Source organism: Corapipo altera, unplaced genomic scaffold (genome assembly GCF_003945725.1).
Source record: "Corapipo altera isolate COAL_440 unplaced genomic scaffold, ASM394572v1 61411, whole genome shotgun sequence".
Taxonomy (NCBI): Eukaryota; Metazoa; Chordata; class Aves; order Passeriformes; family Pipridae; genus Corapipo; species Corapipo altera.
This window is the reverse complement of record NW_020884875.1, coordinates 2,165,693-2,192,623: the sequence shown is the minus strand read 5'-3', so window position 1 is coordinate 2,192,623 and position 26,931 is coordinate 2,165,693. Positions and strand designations below refer to the sequence as shown.

The window sequence follows — 26,931 nt, the reverse complement described above, 5'->3', positions numbered from 1 at the left end:
TTGCTGTCAAAATATCTGTTTATAGGATGGTAGCAAGTGAAAATTCTGAACAGGGGGTAGGTTAATGCTTCCTCTTTCCTCCCTTCACCTTTTTAATGCTCTTTATTCATCTATGGAATAAGAATAGCTGAAAGAAGAAAAGCACTCTTTTAATCTAAATTTCCATCATAAGTAGAATTGCAGAAAAAAGTACCACGGCACACGATTGCTTGCCACAAAAAGAAACCACACTAATAAAATGCATATTTCAACCATGATCAGACTTGTACCAAGAGCTGGGAATACACGGTGCTTGCTGTATGCAAAAATAAAAACAATATTTAATAGCTGCTCTGTTTTCAGCCTCTGAATATGTGGAAAAATTTAGGTTGTGGGATATCTGGGTTATTTCCTTTAAAGCTACAGAGCAAAACTCCCCTGAATACTTTATATGAAAGTAGAATAATTACCTAACCAATATCTGTAGAAACAGAGAATTTTCTTTGAGGAACTAATCTCCAAGGAATCAATATGAACAAGCATGCAGGATAAGAAGGCACAGGCAAAGAGAGAAAAGAAAGAAGGAACACTCTGCCAGAGCCTGAGGTCTCTTGCTCTCTCCTTCAGTTATTTCTAAGTCATTCATCATGTCATTATCTGCAGCTAATATAAAGCAAAGACCTATCTGCTGTGTAATGAATGCACTGACTTTCTGGGTTTTTGGGGAAAAGTGTAAATGGCAGTATTTTGCTTGCTTTGTTTCTGAAGAAGGGAGATGGGGGAGAGTAGGAGTGAAGGTTTTGCTTGAAATTTAATATTCACTGCTCTTTTTTTCTAAGATAAATATTATCAAGGCTGGTATCCTGGCCCATTTCCAGCACTACACAGGTTGTCCTTCATCCTAGATGTTACATTAGCCAGAAGAACTACTTCAAATGAACAGTGAAAAATATCAATCAATTTTATGATAAATAATGTGATGGTGTTGCCCTGTGATCTTAACTGAATCCCATCCTTAGTCTTTCAAGCGTTAATAGATGATTGTAACCACAATCTGCAAAGCTGGAATTCAGAGCCTGAGGCCACTTCCTGCATCCATATGTCCACATTGTCCTCCATTTCTTTCTACGAATAGCACAAGTTTCAGTATCTGGTGAAGCTTCTGCCTAAAGTGCTAGAGTCTAAAGTGTCTCAAAGGTTTAAGCACGTTAAACAAAGCTTTTTTGGATTGCCTTCCAGTACTTTAATGTCTAAATTCTAATATACTAAAGTGCTAACTGATTCACTTTTCCAAGTATTTTACATTTTTTTGCTCAAAGCGTGTCTTCATTGTCTACCCATGTTTCATGAGCATTTTTCTGCAACTTTTTGCTACATATTCTTGCTCTCCACCCCAAGTTCTTTTGTCTCTCAGACTTAGGTGGAAAGGAGATCACAAAAGCTAGAGCAGACACTATCTTGATTGTTTGGGTACTCAAATTCACTTGAAGCTAAAACAGTAGTGTTACCATGCAAAAGACAACAGACTAGAATTGAATCAAGGTTACAGTGTATAAAGTATGATACTTGAATTTCCTGGACTGGTTCCATGTAAACAAAGCCACAGAGTATCTTTGTTTGTCGTTTTCATAAGTCTGGGGCTTCCAGGAACAGCATCAACCTTTAATTTACGATTCAACTAGAACCCTATAATTGACAGATCTCAAGCATATGTGACAGCAAGGAATTTTGGATAGAGCGACTAATAAAATACATGCTATTGCCGTCTCTACATAACTGGTATTCTTTCTATTGAGAAAAACATCGACCTCTTTCTGAAGAGCTTGGTTTTTTACATCAACTCACCATTTTGAGAAAAATGTAACATCAGTAGAGGAAAACCCTGAATTAGTATTATCTTCTCATTTAAATGCTCACAGGGAAATGTCTTTTAAAGCAGAATATTTTTGTATACATGGAAGTTCCTAAGATGATGTGAGGTGGCATTTTGACTCTTCAAAAAGACTATATTTGTTGACATTCTTCCCAATTCTACTCTGTAAAATCCATCTAGTCAGGTGTAAAAATCAGACCCACAGGTCTGTAGCTCCCTGTTTTTCATATTATAGGGCTGTTTTGCTGATGCTACACTGATCATTCTCCCTTCAGAAATCTTAATGGAGCCATAACCACCTTGCCGTCAAAATGCAGATCTCTGGACCCTTTTGTTTTTACTCGGCAAATCCTTCTTCATGAAGTTCTCCCATGGACTTTCCATTCCATTCAAAGAAAGTGGTTTAGCTGTCCATCCACACAGTCTCTTGTCCTTTGGTCTTCAGCCTCTACCTGGGTGAAGTTGCTGCACATGTTTACTTCCAAACCTTTATCCTGCATGCTTGTACTCTGATGGTTCTTAGTGCTCATAACAGTACCGAAAAGCAGTGGAGGCTCAAGGCAGCTGACACAGAAATGACCTCAAGAGTCGTGGAGTTCAGGGAATGTCCAGCCTTTCAGGTCAATGGTGCTACATAATGCTGTTTTACATTATGCAAGCCATGTGATGCATACCATTGCCTTGGAGAGGCCAAAGAGCAGCAGTCCTGTGAACAACAGTGTTCTTAGAGGACTCCTGAGTTCCATCATGGGATGTGGGGCAAGCTAAATATAAAGCTGGTTTCCAGAAAAATAGATGACTTCACTCTAAACAGGATCTGATGGCTGTTTCTTTTCCTAGGTGGAACCTCAGATTGAACAGTAGTTCCGACATCAGAACAGGCCACCTGCTCATCATGTGCTTGGCATGCTTGACATGTCATTGTTTTGACATGGTAACCACATTGGAATTATTGAGGAGGCAAATAGAGCTGAAACCTATGAGTTATCTGCTTGTAGTGGCATTCATTGATACATCCCAAAACAGAATTTACTGTCCTTACCTAAATCTTGGTATTTTCTTGACTAGATTTCTTAATGTCTCAGTAGTAAATACTCCCTTACCTACCAAGCCACTTGTGTCAGATATTCACAAGTTTATAATCAGAATGTTTTCCTTAATGCCTAACACTTTTTTTGCTACAATTTAAATTCCAGAATTCTTCTATCCACACTGACAATGGTGACCAGATTATTCTCTTTTGTGTTAGAAAATAATTGCCACGTACTCTTCAGTTTTTCTTATATCTTAGGCCAAAGGATCTCTGTTTTTGAAATCTTTCATCATAGATCACTTTCTCTTTGCCTCTGACCACTTGCACTGTTTTGGGCTTTCTCCAGTTGGTCCATGTCTTTCCTGAAGTATAATGCCCCAAAGAGACCAAGTTCTCTACCTGACATTCTAATAGTGCTCAGAAGAGGAAAGCATGAAGGCTATACTGCTATTTATAAATCACAGCATTAAATTTGATTATTTCCACCTAAGTGCAGTGTATCATGTGGCATTTAATCCATTTTTCATTCCACCACCGCAATTTCTCAAGATAATGTAATTCTCACTTTGAATTACATCTTCCAAGACATTCATGCTTGCGCTTCTTTCCAGCTTTGTCTCATCTACAAGCTTAATAAGACTGTTATCCAGATTAAGAAAAAGTTGAAGAAAGTGAGAAAAAAGAAAGATTTCTCAAGAACCCTAATTTTGTGATATGACAGTATCAAAATAAAGAAAATATGTTTAAGATATGCATTAGCATATTGGTTTTTATGCTATTTTCATTTTCGAAAGTTTGTAAAGAGTTTAACTGATTCTAGATATGTTTAGAGTTTTTTTGTGGTTTGGGGTTTTTTTTCTGTGAGTTGAAGTTAAATTGATTAGTTTATTTCCAGGCTCTTCTTCCTTTGCTTTCTTCCCTCTTTTTCTATAAGGCAGCTGTAATTTTTTTGTCCTTTCCCAGTCTTACATGTTTTAGCAATTTTTCACTGATTCTCAAGTAATTGCTAATCTGACGAATTCACCTCATTCTTAAAATATCCCAGGCTATAGTCTATCTGGTCTAGCTGGCTTGAGAGCGTTTCTTAGTGCACTCCTGTCCTATTTCTTGCCTGTTTTACACTGAGTACTTAACCCTTTGTCATCAGGGTTAATTACGCTACTGATGTGCCTGCCTGACATGCATAAAAATATTTTAAATACTACCATTTTCTTGAGCTCATCAGTTATGTCATTGCCTTGCCTCCAGTCTCAAAAATAGACAGGAAAATTAATCATAATTTTCCTTTCTTTTCTCTATTATTAGTGCATGTTACCTTTTGAAGTGTTTCCTAGCTGTATGTTGAGGTTTTGACGTAGTTTTCTAGTTGGATCATAAACATGTGCTGTTATTTTACATGTTTTAGAATTTGATCTGATTTCCGCTTCTCAGAGGGAACTTACTGAGTTTGAGATCAAATAAAAGTTCCTGGATTAGCTAAACTAATCTCTCAGTACTTTTCCCTTCTGATAGGAATAGCTTATGTTTTCTGCCACAACAACTACTTTTTCCTTTGATGTTTTGTTGACTTGAGTTGGTGGAAGTTTGCCTACTTCAAGTCCATGATATCTCCCTTTTTTCCTGTTTTCTTTCTTAGGATTGTGTACCCTATAATTTCACAGTCACTGTCTCCAAGTTGCCTTTCATCATTCTTTTCTGAAACAACTACTCTTCACTGCAAAGAAACACATCCAGAAGAACCTCTCTTCTGTTTTTTCTAATGAAACAGAAATAGTGACCAATGCTTTTCAGTATAGAGCTTGCTAATTAATTTCTGTCCTGATGTTTCTTTTCCTATCCATTCTTTGGACAGTTAAACTCTCTTGTGACTCTTCAGTTCTGTGCTTTGAGTATTGAATGATTTGTCATGTTATTAATGAAAAAGACTTCCACTGCATATATGCTCTGTTCATGTAGTTTGTTTAATGATAGCAGCAACTGTGTCCTCCTCCTCCTTCACTGTCACCCAGAGGCTTTCAACAAGTCCATCTTCCTCCCCTGTCTGGAGCTCAGCACCAGTGCAGAGCTATATCCTTTACTGTTAGATAGTTCTATCTTACTTATAGGTCTTTTTTTTTAAAACAACATAATTTTTGTGGTCACTTTTTAGGTATCCTTACTACTCATGTTGATTTCCTGCATTTCTTCATGCTTTCAACTTGGCTTGTCACATTCCTCCGCTCTCCACACATTTATTTTTTTTAAATTAAATTTGTTCAAATTTGGTTTGTGCACTTGAAATGTCCACATACAAACAGTCATACAGACTGAATACATGGTATATAAAATTAAATCTAAGCATGTAACTTTTTCCCTGTTCTTCAATGGCAAATTGAATGAGTCATTAGTGCCCTGGCAGCCAGGAGGGCCAACCGTGTCCTGGGGATCATCAGGCACAGCATTGCCAGATGGTTGAGGGAGGGGATTGTCCCGCTCTACTCTGCACTGGGGTGACCTCACCTTGAATATTGTGTGCGGTTTTGGGCACCGCAATATAAAAAAGACGTTAAGCTCTTAGAGAGTGTCCAAAGGAGGACAACAAAGATGGTGAAGGGCCTTGAGGGGAAGCCATATGAGGTGCAGCTGAGGTCACTTGGTCTGTTCAGCCTGGAGGAGACTGAGGGGAGACCTCATTGCAGTCACAGCTTCCTCATGAGGGGAAGAGGAGGGGCAGACACTGATCTCTTCTCTGTGGTGACCAGTGACAGGACCCAAGGGAGTGGCCTGAAGTTGTGTCATGAGAGGTTTAGGCTGGGTATTAGAAAAAGGTTCTTCACTTAGAGGGTGGTTGGGCACTGGAACAGGCTCCCCAGGGAAGTGGTCACAGCACCAAGCCTGACAGAGTTCAAGAAGCATTTGGATGATACTCTCAGGCACATGGTGTGACTCTTGGCAATGGGTGCAGGGCTAAGGGTTGGACTCAGTGATTCTTGTGGGTCCGTTTCAACTCAGCACATTCTGTGATTCTGTGATTCTTTGAAGATGTTTTTAAAGGATTTTTATATCACTGATCAAACAGACAATCAGGGAAAAGAGGTCTTTTATCGAAATTCTAGGTTGAATTGTGCTTTTCTTTGTCATTGTTTACTTTAGTCTACTGCAGTTTAGATACCAGTCCTGAGGTAATTTGCAAATGCAATGTTTAAATGCCTTCAAACAATGGCAGTAACATTTACCTGATGTGGTTTTGTTATTTTATTTTTAATCATAACAATTGTAACCCTAAAGTGGAACGCCAGCAGATGTGTCCTTTCCAGTTGCCTTTCACTGTACTTGATAACATTCCATCCATCCTGATGCTTGTAAACAGATGCTTAGATATCCAGCCAGCCCAAACTTTTGACACAGGCCATGTCTAGAAATAGCCTGTATAGAAATAATCCCATAAACTATTTGACATAACCAAGAGGAGGGCCCCATTATGTTGTGACTTCTGCTAGTTGCTGTTTACTAAGAACATTAATGACTTTGACCCCAGCAGTTGTGCTCAAATAAGAGAAACAGTCACAAAACTGCTTCTTCTCATTTTCATAAATTTGAAGTTTTACTTTTATAACTTTGAATTAGTAGTTTTCAGCTATTACTCGTGGTGCAGACGTTGGCCTGACATGACCAGCAGGCCAGCAGCCAGGGCTGTCTCTCTGTCTCACATGATGGACTCACGGTTAAAGGCCTGTTTGCCTCTGCCCTCACTCCCAGATCAGTCCATGCCTGGCCAAAGCCTCTGTATAGGAAAGCTACTGGAGTATTCCTGTTGCATACTAGAAGTTGAATTTAAAATCCGAAACAAGTCATTAACTTTCTCAAGGACAGGGAAATGTGAGGGAAGTTTGTAATTCTGGAGTTACATCTCATACGAAAATATAGCTTCTGTTACTTGCAGTGAAATGCAGGTCCTTGTCTCTTATGTATTGGAACTGGCTGCCCTGGAATTACAAAATCTGAAATTCACATCAGTCCTGGTGTAGTCCATTTGCTGAACCTAGTGTGAGCAAAGTGCCTGGTTTCTGGGAAGCTCCCAGCAATCCAGCCTCACTTTGGGTTCTGCTGAGGCTCCTCAGAGCCTACATGGTCCAGATTACACATTTCAGTGTGTGAAACACTGTTCAGTGAATTGTCTTTTTTCTGTCATTAATACTGCCTATCTCTGTATGAAGTTCCTTGTCTGGTTCATCTTTCTGCCCAAAGTCCCTTCTTTAGAGCAAACCACAGGTGCTATAGTGCTGGGTGGAGCTGGGAGAAGAGGCCACTGCTACCCGGGAACATGAGAAGACATACCACCCTGAGGAGCAGGACAGGTAGTGCTAAGGGGAGTATGTTCATGTGTGTATGTGTGTACCTTGATTCCCTAAGCATTGCTGACAAAGCTGCATGCGGTCATCACTCCCTTTCTCATCTTATACTAAATCCCATCTTCCCTCTTATTTTGGCAGTATTTTCAATGTAATGCTAAATAAAACAGGAACAGGCAATGAGATTGCTCAATGAGCCCCAAATAACCCTCATCACTTAACATACCCTTTGGCAGGTTTTGACCTAAGTCAGCAAGTCCTGAGTAATGCCTGGGGTATAGCACTGGTTGGGAACTGTATCCAGTAGAAAGTATGGAGATGACTAAACTGCTGGAGCTGTCTTCTTGCTCTTACACTGTCCTCCAGCATTGTCCCAGCAGTGTCTGAACTCCTGAGTAGGCAACATGGTACACATCAGGGGTATGCAACACATTCCCTCAGTTTCACGCTATGAAAACACTGGTCTTCCAGACTGATACCTGAGCCTTGACAGAATTTTAGCTACCACAAAGAAATAATCATTATACTATACAAGTGCTGGATGGGGGCCCAGAGGAAACCATGGCCAAAAGCTATGTAGTGTGGGCATTGCCCATACGTGACTCGTTCTGTTTCACGTAGTAGTACAGATGTAGTCATGGTCATCTGCCTACTTGAGCTGTCTCTAATTAATTTCCATAACATAAAACTTAGTAGGATGAAAACAAGGTGCGTTTTTTTCATTTTACTCTATCCAAACATTTTCTGTCCATGTAAACCTACCAAAACCTCTATACAGAGCCAATGCGCTCAGCTTTTAAATGGTGCTTTGTGTAAACTTCTGAGAGTTTTCCTCCCACTTAGTGATCTCCAATCACAACCTCGCTGCCCCCCACCCAGACACAGCTTTTGGAGATCACAGTTCAGAAATACAGAGTTGGAACTAAAATTACTAGAGCAGCAATCCTCATTGTCTCAATTGCTCCTTTCAGCTTCTGCATCATACATCAAGCCTCACTCTTTGGTCCACATAAAAGAAAAACATTAATATTTATATATATTAATATTCTTTCCAGATCTTTGCCAGCCTTCTCAGACCCCACCTCTCTCCTTCCCTGCTTTCAGCTGCACAGCTCTACTTCAGTTCAGGTTAATGTTTTCAGGGAGGCTGAGGCTCCTTATGAACATTCCCAGCCCACTCTTGTAACTGAACTATAGATTTCAAAGATTTGCTGGAGGAATAGTCTCTTATCTGGTAACTGATGCAATTATTTGCCTCTGCATTCATGATTGCAGTACCTTGGACTCATAGGCTTTTCTGTTATAGGAAGCCAGTTAACTCCTTCCCTATTGCATGGTGGGGAAAACTATCTTCCCTTCCCCACTCTTCAGATTTATTTATTGTCTTGCAAGTTTTTTATAGGTATACGATTGAAAGATACATTTGAATAAGTATGTTCAAGGAAAGAAGAGAGGGAAGATATTTGCCAAAAGCAAAATGTTCGTGCTATTCTGAATTGACTTGTTTTTTATATCATTAAAATAAAAACCATTAATTCTTAATCCTAGAAGATGGCTACTGTTCTGAACTCTGCAGTTTAAAATATTGGCTGTTCCTTATCTGACAAGTTCTAATAAGGGTCACACCATAGATCCAGACCATCCACATACTCGTGAAAGCTTTGCTATCCGCAGCAGCTGCAGCAAAAAATGCAGCACCTAAATTCAAGCAGAATAGCCACTGCACAAAGGTATTACATTGAGCACTGAGACATTTACTTAATGAGATAAAAAATTAGATGGGTCCTTGCTTGCCAACATTTGAGCTCCCTTTCTGCAGCCTACAGCATCTGGTCTGAGAGTACCAACTCCAAGAATGGACTGGTGTCTGATAATCAAAGTAGGATTGACAACGGTGATGAGGTCTGAAATCACAGGGCTATGGGACTAGAGAGAAAAGAAATAAAACATTTGTGCCAATCTCATTTGCATAATACTGATCAAGTCCTTAACTCAGTTTGATTATGAATTATTCAAATAGAAAAACTAAGTTTACATGTATACACAATATTGTATATAGCAGAATCTAATCCCCATCTGTCCCCATTGGGTGGTAATCATCACACTTCTTTTTCCAGCAAAATGAAGACCATAATTATTGTTACAGAATAAAATCAAGTCTAATGAGAAAATTTGTCATTAAACTAAATAAAACCCAAATATTGATGGTAAACTCTGCTTTCATTAATAGCAGAATGAGCAAATGCATGATATTAGTTACAGTTTTGCTGCTTGTTTTCTCTTGCTGTTTTATTCATAGACCTTGTGTTTTTGTTAAAATGAGAATGATAAACAGCTGCAGAGTGTCCCAGATCACAAACTGAAATGGCCTCTTTCAAAGCATGTGAAGCCAATAAAACTGCAAAACCAGGTCTAAAACGAAATCCAATGCTGACAGAGTAAGACTGAAGTAACCTCAATTGTTGATTTTTTACCTAATTACATCTGATTACAGCAGATGAGAATGACTTGATTCCTACTGATAGCAGTGGAGTAGTTGCACTGAATTTCCTAATCCTTTCTCGTGTTATAATATCCTGGATGATTACTGTGTTGCTCAAAAAAGAGCAAGTGAAAATTTGGCATGATCATTATCTTTCTTACCATTTTTAATATTAAGCTCTCCTTTATTTTCTCTAGAGCAGGCTTTTGTCCTTTCTCCCTCTGAATGCTGCCAGCTCAGTTCATGGTTACTACCTCTTCTCCCCTTCTCCATTTACTTAGGTATCTAGAGATAAAATGGAAGTCCCTCAGGACATTAGACTTGGAAGCCTCCAATACTGTTGTATTTCTTACTGCTTTTCAACTCTCTCCCCATCCCTAAATTGCCTCTTATATTTCCCTATAATTTTAAAAAAAGTCTCCAACTTCCCATAATCTAGCCTAACAACACATTTTTTAACGTCTTGAGCTAGTAAGAGCAATGTTTCCCTTATTTGTGCATTCTAGCTACTTATTTATCAGTGTCCTGGCCATCTATAGACAGCTGAGAATGCAGAACAGTTGACTTCCATCTATTTATGTTGAGTTTTCATTCCTTTTTTAAATCAAACCTTCATCCTTGAGAAGGATGAGGCTCTGCTCTTCTGCTTCAAAGGCAGAACCCATGAAATTTGTGTTGAATGTGAAATAAAGCTTTGAAGAGCAGTCACGAACTGCTGCTGTGACCATCACAATACTCATTCTTTTCCTCACTGTTTCACAAGCATGAAAAATGGGCTCTACAGCTAGGATTCAAGCCAATCAGGGGCCCAAAACTGGTTAAACAAGGGAATTAGAGCTGATACGTCCCAGTTGTTGGAAGCAGCAGGACTTACTAAAGGTATGCCATGACCTGATGATCCTGCCTGCAGGGACAAAGGAAATGTTGGTCCTGTGTATCCTCTGCTGATTTTTTGTGCTATTCCATAACATTCTGCTTATTTCACAATAAGTTAATGAGCCTACTGTGTTGCAACTTCACCCCAGAGCTACTTAATTCTTTGGGCTATTTGCTGGGGTGATAAATACCAGCAGACCTCCCAGGTCACCAGGGTTTGTGACATGACCCCTGATTGTAATCTGAGCAGTGTCTGGGAGTAGCATGAGTGCACCTCTCCTAGACTCTGTCCTGTGATAAAGGCACATCAAGGCCATTTCAACGAAGGTCTTGTTTCTCCAGCTAGTCACTTGTTCATCATCTCCCTGTTTTTCCATACCAGAAGCTATTCCACGTGATGGTCCTACAGCATCTCTGAGAGTTATTGTGAGGGAATGGTTAATACCCCTGGTGAAGGAGAAAGCCTCAAATGGGGCATATATAGGGGATTGGCTGTTTAACTTCAACAAACATAATTTTTGGATTTGACTCCACTAGGTTGGGTGATTCGGTTCACCCTTCCTCCTTTCCCAAGTGTTAGGTAACCTTGGAGTTAAGTCCTATTCACACTTATGCCCCACATCACCACTAACAGCATTTGGCTCTGGCCAGTAATATTCCATTAGCCTCTGAGATTTAGGACAATAGGTTTCACTGTAGGATCCTCTATTCAGAGTCCCATTGCTCTGTCAGTGCAAAAGAGCTTTTCATCCCCTCTGACCAGACAGGTCTTTGATTCCCTCCATGGTGAGGAGAACCCTGCATCAAGATTCAGGAAGTGAAGCAGAATGGGCAACAGAAATGAACACAGTGGTCCATAACGTAGATCCTATCCTCAGCCTGAAGAAGACCGAACAAAACAAAACTCAGAACCCACCAAAAAAAGCCTACATTAGCAAAAAAAGTGAGCATAAATGGCTTTCTGATTGTAGTTTTGTTATAAAATCGCTCATCACTAACAAAATTATAGAGAAAAGCCTTCTTTTCTGTGTGCAGAAAGGTGATATGCCTTGAGGTACAAAGCACTTTGGATGTGAAGGAGGTGTTAATGGGTGACTTGCTTTGATTAAGTCAGCCTGTGAACTTTGAGCACTGATTTCTTAGGCAAACTTCAAAGACTACATGCCCTCCAGATTCCTCTGAGTCAGGCCATTACAGGGAAATGTACTTGTCTTTGTAGTGAGGAGTTGTTTGCTCTTCGGTAATTCTTGCTTTCTACTGATCTTGTTGAAACCCTCGTTAGTGCCTATGATCAGCTGGCACCACCATTCATTTTCCATTTTAATGTTTTGCTTGAATTCATCTACCTTTCAGAGGTCTGCTCATCTCTGAGCACAAAAAGGCTCTCAGTCCTTCACTACCTGAAGGGAGTAATTACCATCCTCACAGCCTCTGGATCTTCAGCCATCACTAGTGCCTAAGGAAATTTCAGGAGCATGGGCTAGGACAAACTCTGTTCCCTATCACACAGTTACCCCAACACAGTAAGTTTTCTGATATTTTTGTTGCAAAGCCTCCTTAGTGTGGTCTGTCTGCAGCACTGACACAGCTGTAGTGTCAAAGTGCAAATGCCTAACATTTTTCCGTGCACTTAACCTCATGAGGAATACATTTCCAATGCAGCAAAGTCCTCTCTCTGTGCTCCTAGATGGGAACTGAGACCTTAAGAGGGTGAGATTTAAAAAGTTTCATCCTCTGGACATGTTTGTGTATCCTTGCTGCCTGTGGAGAGACCCTTAATAACTGCGCAAACTAAACATCGAAACTGACTTTCTCGTTGAAAAGTGCAGAGGAAGTAGTTTATGATTCAGGGAGTTGCGTGTGAGTATTTTGCAGCCCTAAATATTACCAAAGGTGTTGGTTAATTTTTCCTGTTAGTATTTCCTCATTCTTCTGCTTAGTTTCAAGAGACAACTGGCATATTCTATACTCTGAGGAAAGACTTCTTTTCCTTTGCAAGTATTGGTAAAAGACCAAGAAGGTACCTCTCATTTCAAAAAGAAGCTAGAAGGACATTCAAGCCATCATTTAAGAAATGACGAAAAGGAATAATTGTGATTTTATTGGGTTGCTTTCTTTTACGACTGGTTGGTCTCTAAGCAAAGAAGATGCATGTGGCAATGACAGAGCTACTCCCACTGCACTTCATTGTAAGTCAGTGACTAACTGGTCATAAACAAATATACAGACCAGGTTTGTAAAGAAGAGCTGACCCTAAAACAGCAGCTGAGGACTGTAGGTTAAAGTCGCAGGCAACCTCTAGCACACCTTGAAAACTGATTGCTTAACATTTATACTTGCCATTAAAATTGTACCACACAGTAAACTGAAACTAGGCCATAAACTATTTTGGGGTACAGCAGTAATTTTCAAGATTTAACCATTTAATGATTTTTCCCCTTTTGAGGTAGATTTTAAGACAAGAGGCAAGGCAGACATCCCTGGGCTCCAGCATGGGGACTTGCACAGGAACACCAACCTCATGGTGTCATTGAAATCTATGACTGTAGTAATTTCCAAGGTAACAATAGCAGCAATCTCATGACTGTACCATAGTAATCTTCCCTGACTAAAAAAAGATTGAAAAAATGATTTTTTGCTAATAATAAGATTGAGATTGGGCAAACTGGGTTTTTTTGAGAGTTGTCAGAGATTCTAGGCATTTCCTCTTCCACATACTGTGTATCAAAAATACAGCAGTACAGTCACACTTGTCCTTTACAGGTGCCCATGTTGAATATGGCTGCTCAGATGAACAGTAAAGTTCAGAGCACAAAATACAAATATATTTAATATAAATTCAGTAAGTAAACCTCCAAGTTCTCAGCTAGAAGGAAGAAAGTTGTATGTGAAAGAAAGCACTTGACTGTTGCAATGGGGACTGTTACATTTGGGATTTTACTGGATGGCACATACATGAACTGTCTTTATAATTGGTTAAAATAGTACAGAGACTGTTTAGCTTATTTTAAGGCATAAATCCCAAGAGCCTTTGACAGAAGGGAAACAACTCCAAACAAACAAACAAAAATACATCATCCCCCAAACCAAAACACACTCTGGAGAAGCTGAAAGTTATTCAAAGTCAGACTCATATGTCATGCATGTGCCAAATGCAGGCAAAAAAGATTATGCTGAACCTTTGAATTGAAGTTTCTATAGTTTTGAATGCCTTGCAAGTCAGTGAAATTAATTTTCAGAAATCAACTACTGAATTAATATAGCAATAAACTTATAAATTTCTGATGAATGACCTTCAAACGATGGGTAGAAAGAGTCTTTTAAGAGTCACCTTGCAACCGTTTTCGAAAGAGATTCTGTTAGAAACTGTTCCTTAATACAGATTTCAGGAGGTCCTTTTTTTTTTTTGTTGGTTTTTGTTGTTGTTGTTGTTGTTGTTGTTGTTGTTGTTGTTGTTGTTGTTTTCAGAGGAAGGGCAGTGGGAATATCAGCCTTGCTGTCTTGCTAGTCAAAGGAAAATAAAAATATCTCTCCTGTTACTCTTCCTTGGCAGTAAAAGATCTGGTAAAAGAAAACCCTGAGTCCTGTGCTATTCTTTTCATTGAGGCCATCCTAGCCTCAATCTGTCTATGCACTCCTCTGCTGTTTCTTATTCAGAATATGCAGCCTCATATTTCCTGAAATCTCTGTGTCTACAGCTGCATCTTCTCAGGTACTGGGTACCTGAGAAGTCTTTAGTACTCCTAGGTTAAATTTTACAGAAAGCCTTCTACCCAGCAAGAAAAACACACCATTGCAAGAACAGAAGCTTCTCCTTCCTTAGGGACAACGGGCAGTGACCTTTTTTACCATAGTCTCACATACAAATCTAAAGCTATCTGTTTCAGAAACTAGAATTCAATACAAAAGAAAGCAACAAAAAAGCATATATGTGAGATTTGAAATACACTTACAAAATGCCCACATTCAGTGACTTATCTTGCCTTATAGGGATTCTTCTGAGGATACTCCAGTGGAAGTCAGATGTTATAAGAGCATGTATAGACAAAATATTAATTTCTACGAGATTAATATGCTGTAAGAACTCCCTTCCATTAACTTGAGCTAAAGCATATTTTATCCTCTGGAAATTTCCATAGGTTCTGTCAAACACTGTTGGGGGGATATGGACAAGCTACACCTTTTAACAATGATGTTAATAGCAAAGACTTACTCAGAAATAAAGAGATGGATAGTTGTTCCCAATGCTGCCATTTGGTATCTTCACACACACTCTCTGAATCATGCTAAACATACTCACTAAATATGCTGTTCATTTCAATCTTGACCAATAATATTACTGCCCTATATTGTTTTTTTATTTCAGAACTTCACTTCCCCCGTATAATACTATTTCTGTCTGATTGGATATCCAAACATGGCATGTTTTCCTTTAACCACATCCATAGTACTCTGGCTTGTGGATCAGTGTAAATAGTAATTAACTGAGCCAGGGTAACTTGTATGGGTGCAATGCAAAACATCCCCACAAAAATCCTCAAAAGAATATTGCAAAAGGATTACTTAACCCTTTCACTAGAAAGAAATCTGTCTTCCTGTCAGATTAATTCATCTTAATTTAGCAGGCATTATGCAGGTACTTCAAAACATCTTTATACTTTTAATGTATATTTGACTAGGTGGTTTCCAGGCTGCAAGATAAGGTCCAAATACCACCAGTCATAAAACCTTTATACGGATTTCAGTGGGGTTGGATCCAACCATGAAACCACACAGCCAGGAAAACAGTTGCAAATGCAGGGGAAAGTACTACAGCAACAAATACAGCTCAGACCAACACTCCATGCTGCAACCACACAGATCTCATCTGAGAAGAAACTGTGCAAGATCTCTGCAGTAAGAGTCTCTAAAAATGTAAAGAAATAATTCAACACTGAAGGTATTGAGCTCAACTATAGGTCTTTTCATAGAAGAGAAAGATGAGAAGGAAGTTTATGGCTGGCTAGATAGTAACAATCATGAACTGACTATGCTCATTAACACTTATAAGAAGACAATACAAGCTCTATCAATTCCTTCTGAAAGCTTAAGAAACTGTTCTTTAAGACTCCTTCTCAGAAACCTGAGAAATAAGGCACAAAAGAGTGAGGAGTACCTGCACTGGTCAGAGTAATTTGAAAAAACATAACTTCCATAAGAGGACAAAGAAACACAATAAAACAATAAACCACTTAGAGATAAAAAATTAATCTACAAAATAGGTTATGTCATTATTACTAACCTCTCGTGGCAGCAGTCCAAATGTAGTCTAACCTCTTTATCCAAGCTGAGAAGTATGTGAAATAGTCAAGCTCTGCAGTATGTGGAACTACAGGGCATGTATTGCTGGGTAAAAGGTAGCTTTTGTTATTTGTACTGCTGCTCTTCAATTCTACCACCACTTGTTGCCTTCCTACCCACATCTGTCATCATTGCCAGAGCACTTCCCCAACTGCTGTTGGTCTTCAACATGTGAGCTCTTTCAGACCTTCCAGGAGACTATTTCAGTGCTTAACATTTAGAGGGAATAAAAACTTACTCTTCAAAAATGGACAGTATTGGCCATGATTTTTACTTGTCTTAAGATCTTTCACCCTACCATTACTGGCTGCAGTTGCTGCCAAAGCAACATTTGTCTATGGGAATATTTGTCAAAAATTTAATTTCTGTAAGTGTCCAGAGCTGCAGTCCTACAATCACTTCAACTTGATAATTTATTTTTTCTCTAACAAAATTATCCTAAGTTATTGCACATCTGGCATGTAAGTAATGTCTGGTACAGCTGTTCACTTCTCCTCTATGTCAACAAGTACCAAGACTTGTGGACTCTTCCCTCAAACGGGTCCCTGCTCAGATTGAGTACTTTGGTAGCTATAAAGTATTTCTGCTTCTGTTTACTTTGTACTGAAGAACATCTCTAGTAAGGAGAACAGCGAACTGGCATTTCCTTTCAATATTGAATTTTTCTTCTAATAAATTTCATATAATTATTTCTGAAGAAATTTTCTGGGTAATAGAATATAAGTGCATAGTGAGATTTGAACCCCATTCTGCTAAACACATATACCATCTATTTTCAGTTACTTTGATTGCTTGCTTGATACCCAGCACTTACATTCAAGAGTCTAAATTCTCTGTAACAGCCTGTGGAGGAATGTAGGGATCTTTGAATCATGATTCTTAGCATGTAAATTAGACATATAAATTCAGAATATATAGCCACACCTTTTATAATCTACAGATCAAAACCAAAGGTATTTGCAGGAGTGCACTGGAGGATGGATATATAGCTCAGAGACAATGTAGTGCAAAGTATCACCAATGTCTCTACGAGGAAACAAGCAGTCTTTTTTAGCTCTAGCTTAATGTCAACAAGTTTTGACCTCATCTGCCTTGCACAGAGCAACTATAATGCACTTATGTGCTTGCTGTGGTGCTCTGGATGGGCTTGTTGTTTTTGGCATTGCATGACACAATGAAAATACAAGATCTAGCATGTGCCCTGATGCTGCATTGAAGGCAGCAGTTCCTCCTAGAAGTCAGAAAGTGCTGAGACTCAGGTACCATAAGTAGGAACATGGAATGAGTCTTCAGAGGAAAAAGGACATGGAAGATGATGTTCTCTGCAGGAGCCAGCCCTGTCTCCTGGGATCAGCATTGCTCTGCTAGGTTTTGACTTGTTGCTGGACTCAACACTGTACTAAGCCCAGGCAGGTCAGGTGTTCACATGGGTTTACATCAAACTTCACAAGCTTCTGGGACCCAGAGAGCTTTTAGGTGGAGCGTGTTTCCACGTGGTACTCTCCAAGAGTTCTGGTCTTCAAAATGAGATCAGGAAGCACCTGACCTGGATGGGCTTGCTGGCAACCAGGTTGAAGCTGCCAGGATTTTTTGTTTCTAGTCTATTTAGCTGCAGGATGGTGGTCACACTGGTCCAGGAGGTAAACTGGTGTGATATAAAGTGGAATTGTGCTTATGCCAGACCTTAGCAATCTTTCCATAATTCACATAAATAGTCTGTAATCCAGATAACTGATATTTGACTGTTGTCAAAAATACAGATTCTAGTAGTTTTCAGGCTAACAGATTAAAAAAAACCATGAGGGTAGACAGTGTATTAACTAAAAAAAAAAAATAACCTAAGTACAAACAAAAGCAAAACCAGGAGAAAATCTTAAAATACTATCTTTATCAAAGATGAAAAATTAAAATTTAGTTAATGCTTCTTCAACTAAAAGAGGATGTAAAACAAAGTTCTGTCAGACCTGTCCCATGAAAAAACATTTTCTTTCTAATCTGAAGTATTTATAATCTTTTATAATCAAGTGCATTTTCTATGGAAGTGATATGCACCAGAAGCTAGAGGCAATCATTATTCCTCCAATAGAAAATGAAAATATTTTGACTCTTGACATTGGTTTAATGAAGAAAAAATATCTTTATTAAAGTATATGTTTGTTGACTTCTGCTCGCATAATAAATAAATAGACATTAATCACAGCAGCTGTGAATTTTCTGGATATCTTCTGCTGTTATACATGAGAAGACTGACACACTGGCATTTACAGGGTACATATATAAAGAATTCAACGTCCCTAGGAAAGGGTTGCACTATTTTTTTAAAAAAGAAAGAATTGCATACAGTATTTCAAAGGATGAGGTTAACAATAGGAATTTAAACAGATAGCTATAAACTTACTAAAGTGGGGATTAGTGCAGACCGTGGTGCACATTGATTCCATTTTGTACTAAGATTTTCATTTTGTACTAAGAAAACAACCACACTGGACCACTAAGGGTATGTTCCCTGTGTTCTGGGTCTCCAGCTCAAGACAGCCAGAGTCTGAATTTCTAGATGCTGACAAGTCGGTACAGCTGAAGCCAGCAGATGCCATGAGTGGTGGGTGGCTATTAGACAGACTTCAGGCATCTCCAGAGAAGAACTCAGGTAATGAAGCACTTAGTTTAGAGGCTGCTTCTGTAAATGCTGGGATAAACATTCATAAAGTTTACAAAACACCACATCAGGGAGCTGAGGTGGCCAACTCATTTATGTTTGTAGGCTACTCAGATCCTATGGTAAGAAACATCAGAGAGCATAACTCATTTCATTTTGGATACAAGGTTCAGATTACATAAGTGTGACGAAGTCACACAAGTGACAAAAATAAGTATTGTGACATTATGTCATCTACTCAGCACTTCACATTCACAACACAGAAGTACCCATTCTGGGGGACTAAGGAGAAGGTCCAAATTGTTTCCTCTGAGCAGCTAAGGGACTTGTTCAGCTGAAAAACAGAAGTGCTTGTGTTTTGCCAAATCACATTCTTTAGCACTGTACTACACTGGATCACATAAATGTTAAACAGACTTCATTTTGGTACTTCTTAAATTTCACCAATTCAGAGTAAGTAATCAGTATTATAAAGAAACAAAAAAGCTGCACCCTTACACATAATCTCTTAACCAAAAATGCTGCATAGTTAACACTAACTTCCTAATTAATGTACTTTTACTTCATGTAGCCATTTCAATTAATTATTATGTTGCTATGTAATTATAAATGAGATATATATAATATGCAGTATTAATATATTGAACATTTTATGCTATTTTTATAGAAACACATTGATACTACTTATAATTGAATAGCAAATATTATTTAATATGTTTCTATTTGCTTTAAAACATTTTCCTACTGGAATACACACTTTAAAGAACCAGACACGTCTATATTTGACTAACTTTACTATTCTGCTTACACCAATGACTGTTCGAGGGCATTAAAAGAATCTTCATTTAAAGACAGAAAAAGTATCCAGAGAGTTATTAGGGATGAAAAAGAACTTGCTTTCTAACCTCCTCTTTTACTTTAATCTGCATAATTCTCCATTAGATGTCATACAGTATTCAACTGACAAGACATTAGAAAGAATGTATATTAAAATGAATGGTTCTTATATATATATGTGTCAGTGTCAGTGTGAACAGTTACTGCCCATTTACGCCTAAAACACAAATGTTGCCCAAACTCCGCAATCCTTATGATGAAGCTGAATTCAGGCCTTATAATTTCTAGGTGAGTTTGTATCTGAATATTCAATAACTACGTGTCTATAACCATGCAATATGTTAGCCCTGGTGAAACCAGAAGAGGGAATTTCAAGATAGCTAATTTTTTTTTAAGTACTTCTGCTTCAAAGGCTTAATTTAAAGCTTTCTTCCAGTTCTCCAGGTTTAGAAGAAAAAATTTCAAGGTTTAGAAGAAAATTCAATTATCACAGTTTAGAAGAAAATTCAACTTATATATGCCAGTTATACTGCTGCTATAATTATCATAGTAACATTATTGATCATATTGCTTGATAAAAAATATTTGTTGGTCTTTTTTTTCTCATCATGTGTAGCAGAAAGGACTTGTATTTCTTTTCCAGAAAACATTTTGAGACAACTTCAGAGTCAACATCCTGGTGCATAAGCGGCACCAAACTGCGCCCTTCAGATGTCTGAGATTTTTGACATATGAGCACATTCTTTCTTGCAAGAGTTTGCAGATGCTTGAGTGATACTTGTACTCATGTAATAAAAGTAGGGCAAGACTAGAACAGGCATGAGTGTATTTTTCCACTACAAATGCTTTCTATTCAATTGCAGTCATTAATATTGTCATAACGACTCTCAAGACAGTGGAACAACTGCAGCACTAATTAAAAGAGGTATCCTAAAGGGTTCTTGCAATCAATAGAAATAATTGCCATAGTCTGTTATTTAAACTCACACTTGTCGATCCTTTAACGCTACACCTGGTACATGGCAAAATATCTGAATGCTGACAAATTAATATTTTTACATGATGCCCGAAGAAGGAACTTCTCCAGCAGATAGCAGGGTAAAAGATGTGGTGCACTGCTGAGCAATGGCATCACTAGGATTTTATTAATAAATTGCAATGCACATCTTGGCATCTCCCTTTCTATCGTTTTGACAATATTGCGCAGAGGTCTTCTTGTCTAGGAGCTTAAATGACCTCAGACAATAAAACAAGGCATAGAGAAATGGATGGCAGCTGCAATCACTATATTCTCTGCCTAACCCACACATAGCATAGCTTTGTGCACTAAACAATTGATGTGTTTCATACATAAGAAATACTACAGAGATCATCAAGGTTTTTTGGTTGGGTGGTTTTTTAGGTTTTTGGTTTTGTTTTCAAAACAGAAGTATTTATAAGCACAGATTAATTGCATATAGCATTGAAGACAAAATTTGTTGTAATGTGTGGTGACTTGGTGACCCTTTTGCAGACATGTGTTTCACTCTCTGTCAAGTGTGACATGGTCACTACTGTGCAGTGAATACCAGGGTCTGACCCATCACAGGATCAGCAGGAGAGCTGGGCTGCCTGTAGGACAGTTACTACTGTGAGTGAGATGAAGCACAAGGTTTTACTTTCCTCCTGGCTGGAGATTTTATATCCTCTAAAATCTTAGTAGAGAAAATTTAAAAGTGGTTAGCACTGCGATAGTACTCACTAGAAACAAATACAAGAAATAAGGCAGAATAAAACCTAGGGCTTAGATTCCTTCCTAAGCAGGCACGCCTAAGGAATTCATACCTGCAGACTCTTTCACTTTACAGGCAGCCTTTTGGCTGGTAGTGAAGAAATAAACATGCCAGCTTCAGGTGAAAGCATTCAACTCCCCAGGTAGGCCAAGGCTTCATAAGGAGTTGATCACTGCTATGAGACACTAACATAGCTAATGGACTGATGAAACATATTTGTGCTGCTTTTTGATAGATACCCTTTGCTGTGGCATATGGACCCCCCCTGTTGAAGGTAGAGTAGCCATGCTTGTGGCTGTGTATGTGGAGTGCGGACAATTTAAATTTTTAGCTGTGTCGGCCATAAACCTTCCATAGACTCACAAAGTGTCTTATTGTCACGTAGTCATGTAGCCAGGACTATTAAGTGAGCACCAACATGTTTTCTTAACTCTTTGGGGAACAATAAATGATGAGGAAACTGCAGAATAAAACACAGTTTTCCATTATTGTGCTATTTAAAAAATCAACTCAAGGTCCTTCAGAGATGCTAAAAATCCATACTGCACATCAGAAAAATATGTTTTTTCTGAAATGGTTAATGTATTGTCTGAACATGTTTTGAAGCTGTCTTAAACTCTCACAGAATACAAAGAGCTTCTGTTTGTATACTTGATCTGTCAAAAAACTTTAAAAATTAATATTTGTGTTTCTCTAATATGTATGTTCACATCTTTACATGTTAGGAATAAATACAAAGAGATATTTCAAGCAGCAAAATTTTCTTTTACTGTGCGTATTACATGCATGTTATTTTGTGCTCTGAATTACATACAGAGAAGAGGCATGCTTATATTTCTTGGTTTTATGTGACCCTTCTCAGCTCTGCAACCACACTGGAACCAATTACTCCAATTATCTGAGATTACAAGATTACATTTTGCGTATTTGTAGGCTTGGGAAGAAGGGGAGGTCATCAGGAGGATAAAAAATGTTGCTGATTATAAGAAGAGGTAACATTTAACCTGATGAAGCATTTAGCACAAATACAAATGAGCTAAGCCATAGCTGAGTGAAAGCTTCAGTTGCAGTTGGAGACACTTGTGTATTAGACAAAATAAGCAAGAAAATCAGTCTTTTGAAGATTAAGGACAGGCTGGTATAACACTATTTCCTGAATATTTAGACCAAATTAAAAGATTATTATTTCCTCTAAAACTAGGAAATTGTAATATGTTTAAATAAGGTTGACTAATACATGTTATTTCTATGAAAATTTAACCAATAATACTGTAGGTGCTTTTGTCTGCCACTCATCAACTGCAGATTATTATATCCTAAAAAATGAAACTTGTGATTAAAACGCTTTCATTTATACATAAGATCAGTTCTACATCTTTATAATATCCTGCCACATTTACGGTCTTTTCTTAATCACTGCAAGCAGTTAGACATGTTCTTGTCCAGCAGTGACATGACATCTATTTCTATCTTCAGTCTGTTCCATTCTTTTCTCTAATTCTCCCATTCCACTGTTCCTGGATTATTTCTTAACTCATTGCAAGCAGAGTCATAGGCTTTGAGATCCATGGGATCACCTCATCAGTGTTTTTTCTTAGCAGTACAACAAATGACTAGTTTATATTAGCACAAGACACAACTGTACAGACACCACTAGCTATATAGTGCAGAAAAAATCAACGGCATGTGTTTATTCTGGCACTGTATATGTACAGAGAGAGAGAAGAGAATGGTATCAGATATTGAAATACCATAGATGAGATTTAGGCAGAAAAATGGCTTACTAATCAGTGTCCCAAAAATACCATTTCTTCCTCATTTGAAATTGATATATCATGTTTCTATACTATCTTCCTACCCCAAAATGGAAGCAAATGTTCAATTTTAATTTAGAATCAAGAGTTCATTCATTGCTAAATTTGCTATTACCTGTTTGTCTGGTTGCATTTCATTGCATGCATTAATTTTTTAATTATATCTCAATTTTAAGATTAAACATGTAAAATAAGATTAAAGAGCTTAACAAAGCACTTAAGAGAAGTCTAAGCACTATGACCTTTCCGTTTAACTGGTACTCCTGTTTCAGAAGAAATTACTTCGAATAGCAGTAATAACAGAGGACAATGAGTTTAAAAAAATAGTTAATAGGGCAAATAGGAAACTCCTGAATTTTCCAGTAGTTGTTTGCATGACTTCAGATCAATCACTGACTCATTGCACATCACTTCCTCTTCTTATAATATAGGCTCTTTAGGGCAGGGACTGCCTTCTGCTCTGTGTTCTTATTATTGCAAGGCTTCTCTGTCACGTTTGGTGTCAGAGGTCACATAGGATTGAATTTACAGTTTAGGATGTGTGGGTTCTCTGAGACCAACCACAGCAGAGCAGTCAGAACCAATGATTTACTAGATACCGGTTTTTCTAACTTGCTAACAGCAACTGAAGAAGCACAGACAAGGACATTAAAGCATTAGCTATTTCAATTAGAGATAAAATAATGCCACCAGTTAATGACAAATGTCATATCACTTTGCTGAACACTGAAAGTGTTCTGGTAGTAGTGTAGCATTATGTAGGCTTGTAGTTAAGATAAACTGGTATTTATAATTGTAATGCATGTTATTTTGGTCTGGAAAAATTAACCTACTAATTATTTCTGAGACAATAACCAAATCAAACACAGGTATTTAAGGTCTCATTCTGGCTGCTCCATACCTGAATATTGCTTCACAAAATAACCTGAGTATCTGATGTAACTACCTTGTTCAAGTAGTTAGTAAGCTCTGGAAAAATTCTCAATATCCTTTCCAAACCTCAGCTAAAGAAAACTATGTGGTAATGTGAAGATTAATAACTGAGTCTCTCAGACTCTGGCATACTCAAAGCATATCCCATTTGCTAAGATTTGTGACAAAATTTTAAGAGCATATTCCTAAAGCCTGGTAAAATGCAGACTAAGGGTTTTTAGGAATTCCATTAGGAGTTCCACAGACTGCAGTGCTGAGTGTACAGAAACAACACACATTATACATATTTGGTTTCACCAGTTTAACCTCACTGTAGACAAGAGTAATAAGGACAACCTACATCACTGAAGTCAGAAATAATTGGTGTAGTTTATGAAGGTTTCAAAGGACTTCATGATTACAAAAATGTGAAGATTACAAAAAAGTGATTCTGTGTGTCTTTTAGTATACTGTATTTTAAACTTGATGTGTAAAACCTCCTGAAGAGTTCAGTTCTGGTTCTATGACAGATGTCTTATAAATGTATTTGATAGTATAATGAGAGAACCCAAAAATAGAGCTAAAATTAGAGCTCTGATAGAACGTAGCTCTTCATGATGAGGAATACGAAATTTTTCAGATTTACCAACTCTTCTAAAAATTAACAATTCTGAGGTAAAGTGACTGAAATTAAATCCCACCAAAATCAATTTCAGTTTCTACAGAGAACATCAGTTGTTTATAACTATAGATAAGTAATTTTAATAATTTTTTGGTAAATAAATAAAATCTAGATTTGAAATATTAATGAAAATGAGATTATTTCAATGAACAGTTTTGATTAGAAAAAGAAACATGAAAGAAATTTTGAAATTGCCACAAATGAAATATTTGATTTCAACTTGCCTAAACCATGCCTTTTAACTATTTTAAATTTGGGATGACATTATCTGTTTACAAATTGATTCACTTTTTTTCAAAAAGGAAAAAAAACACAGAATGTTTTATAAAAAGGACTAAGTAGACAGGAGATAAAACAAGTTGTTAAGATTGTGGATAGAGATTTTGGTGTTGATTCAAAATTAAATTTTGTTTATTTTATAGGAAATCAGAAATATTTTTATTTTTACCCAAATAAAATCTCTTTTATCCCTTTCTACCTCTCCAAGATTTCTTTCTGACACAGAGAGAAAGTTGTCAAGATAGGAAATTTAGATCTGAAAAGACTTAAAAAGCACACTTGAAATATTAGATCGAACAGACACATTACAAGACCTTCATGAAACCCAGGTACTCCTATTTTCAGTGTGTAGTGAAACTACAGCTTCTATATAGCTAAGGTGAAAATACTTTAGTAATGTTTAAAAATGTGGATGTGCTGTAGTACTGTCAGGGTTTTTACACAGAGCAGCAGGCTTGACTGAACCGAGAAATTCACAGCATTTCTGAGCATGCCTTGTGTTTCAACAGTGACCATTTGTGGAAAAACTGGATTTACCTTATGTCAAGTGTACTATACCTGTGAAGGCCCACCATGGACCTTAGCACAGGCAAAAAGATCTGCAGAGTGTGCCTGTGTTAGTTCAAGATTCGTTAGGTGTTGGATCTAACACTGCTAACATCTCCAGAAACTGATTTAGAGAAAATAATTTTAAGATTATGTGATTGTCAGGTAAAATGATAAATTTGTTTCCTCAAATGCAATATCATCACACCATCTATTTAACCACTGTTGTCTCTGTGCAAAGTGGAATACAATTATGAGATAACTGAGAGGTTGCTTGTGCTGTTTACCAAGCAGACTAATGTAATTTTAAATGGTATACATTTCATCTAGTTTTCTTCTGAAAGTAATACGACACATCACATTTATATTTTCATTTTTTTGCTGCTAATCTTAGAGTAAATGGTTATGCACAAACATAAATCTGAAATTATTTTCTCCAAAGGAAACTTTCAGTGGAGAAAAAGGAAAAAAGAAATTGTAAAAATCAAATGTCAGATTTCTAGGCATATCACAGGATTGTCACAGAAAAAAATTTAAAGGCCTTCTTTTTCAGCTTCTTGTATTTTTCTGAAAAACAAATATATTTTGATCTACAGAGATACTTTGTGTTTTGTAGATTCATTAAAACTTCCCCTCTCCAATCACATTCCCTCCTCTCACCATCTGTAGAGCAGAAGAGAAAGGAAAAACAGCATTTTAGAGCTGGAGAAGGGAGAGACAGATACAAGCAGTCACTACGTGTGTGCCAGCCTCAGCCCCAACAGCAAGCCAGACTGGACACTGTGGTTTAGTGGGATAAACTGCAGGAACACAGTCCCTCCAGTCCCCCTGGCCAAGCCCTCAAAACGAGGAAGAAAGTTTCCTGATGGGTCCTTTGCTCTAGAAATGCTGGGTTTGGATTTTTCATGCTTTCTCCTGCAGCCTCCAATGCTGACCACCATTAGGTCCAGGTTTCCTAGAGAAATCTCCATCCTCCTACCTTTACTATGCAGCTCCAGGCAAGACCAACGGCGTATTTCCTGTGGCAGCCAGGGAGCCATGCATCTGTCCTGCACCCGCTTGGGGCCTGACAGATGGAAAGTGGTTCCCGTTCAGAAGCTGCACAGCAATGCTGGAGTGCTGCTGGACCTGAAGTAAAAGTCTTGAAAGGGGTAAAGTATATCACCTCGGGCTCTGTGGCATGTTTACATGGGTTCAAGGGTTCCTGACCAAAGTTGGTCTCTGTCTGTCTGACTAGAGCAGGGGTGAGGGAGATATGCCCTATCTGTATCCGCCAATGTCAACATGTCCCCTGCATGGCCTTGGAGTGGGGACGGGTTACACAGTGTGACACAAAGCAATTATTTCCTCTAAGGGGCCCTTTCTTTGGCTGCTTCTATTTTGATACAAGGAGTTAGAAAAATAGGTAATTTTCTCGAGGATTTATGAATCTCCTCAGCTTTACAATCACTCCTTGAGTACTCTCTGAATGAAATCAGGATCGTTTCTTGCAAGCGGAGGTGTTGTCTATGCAATGAGA

General features: G+C 38.1%; 1 protein-coding gene across 3 annotated transcripts in view; it reads right to left on the bottom strand.

Moving 5' to 3' along the window:
* Positions 1-26,648, bottom strand: part of GHR (growth hormone receptor) — a 163,419-nt gene extending 136,771 nt beyond the window's left edge. For 2 of the 3 annotated variants that reach the window (XM_027635316.1, XM_027635315.1), the window contains exon 1: positions 26,392-26,648. The gene's annotated coding sequence lies outside the window, so the exon portion shown is untranslated. The remainder of the gene's footprint in view (positions 1-26,391) is intronic. The other variant, XM_027635313.1, reaches the window with a different exon arrangement.
* Positions 26,649-26,931: the final 283 nt, after the last annotated feature.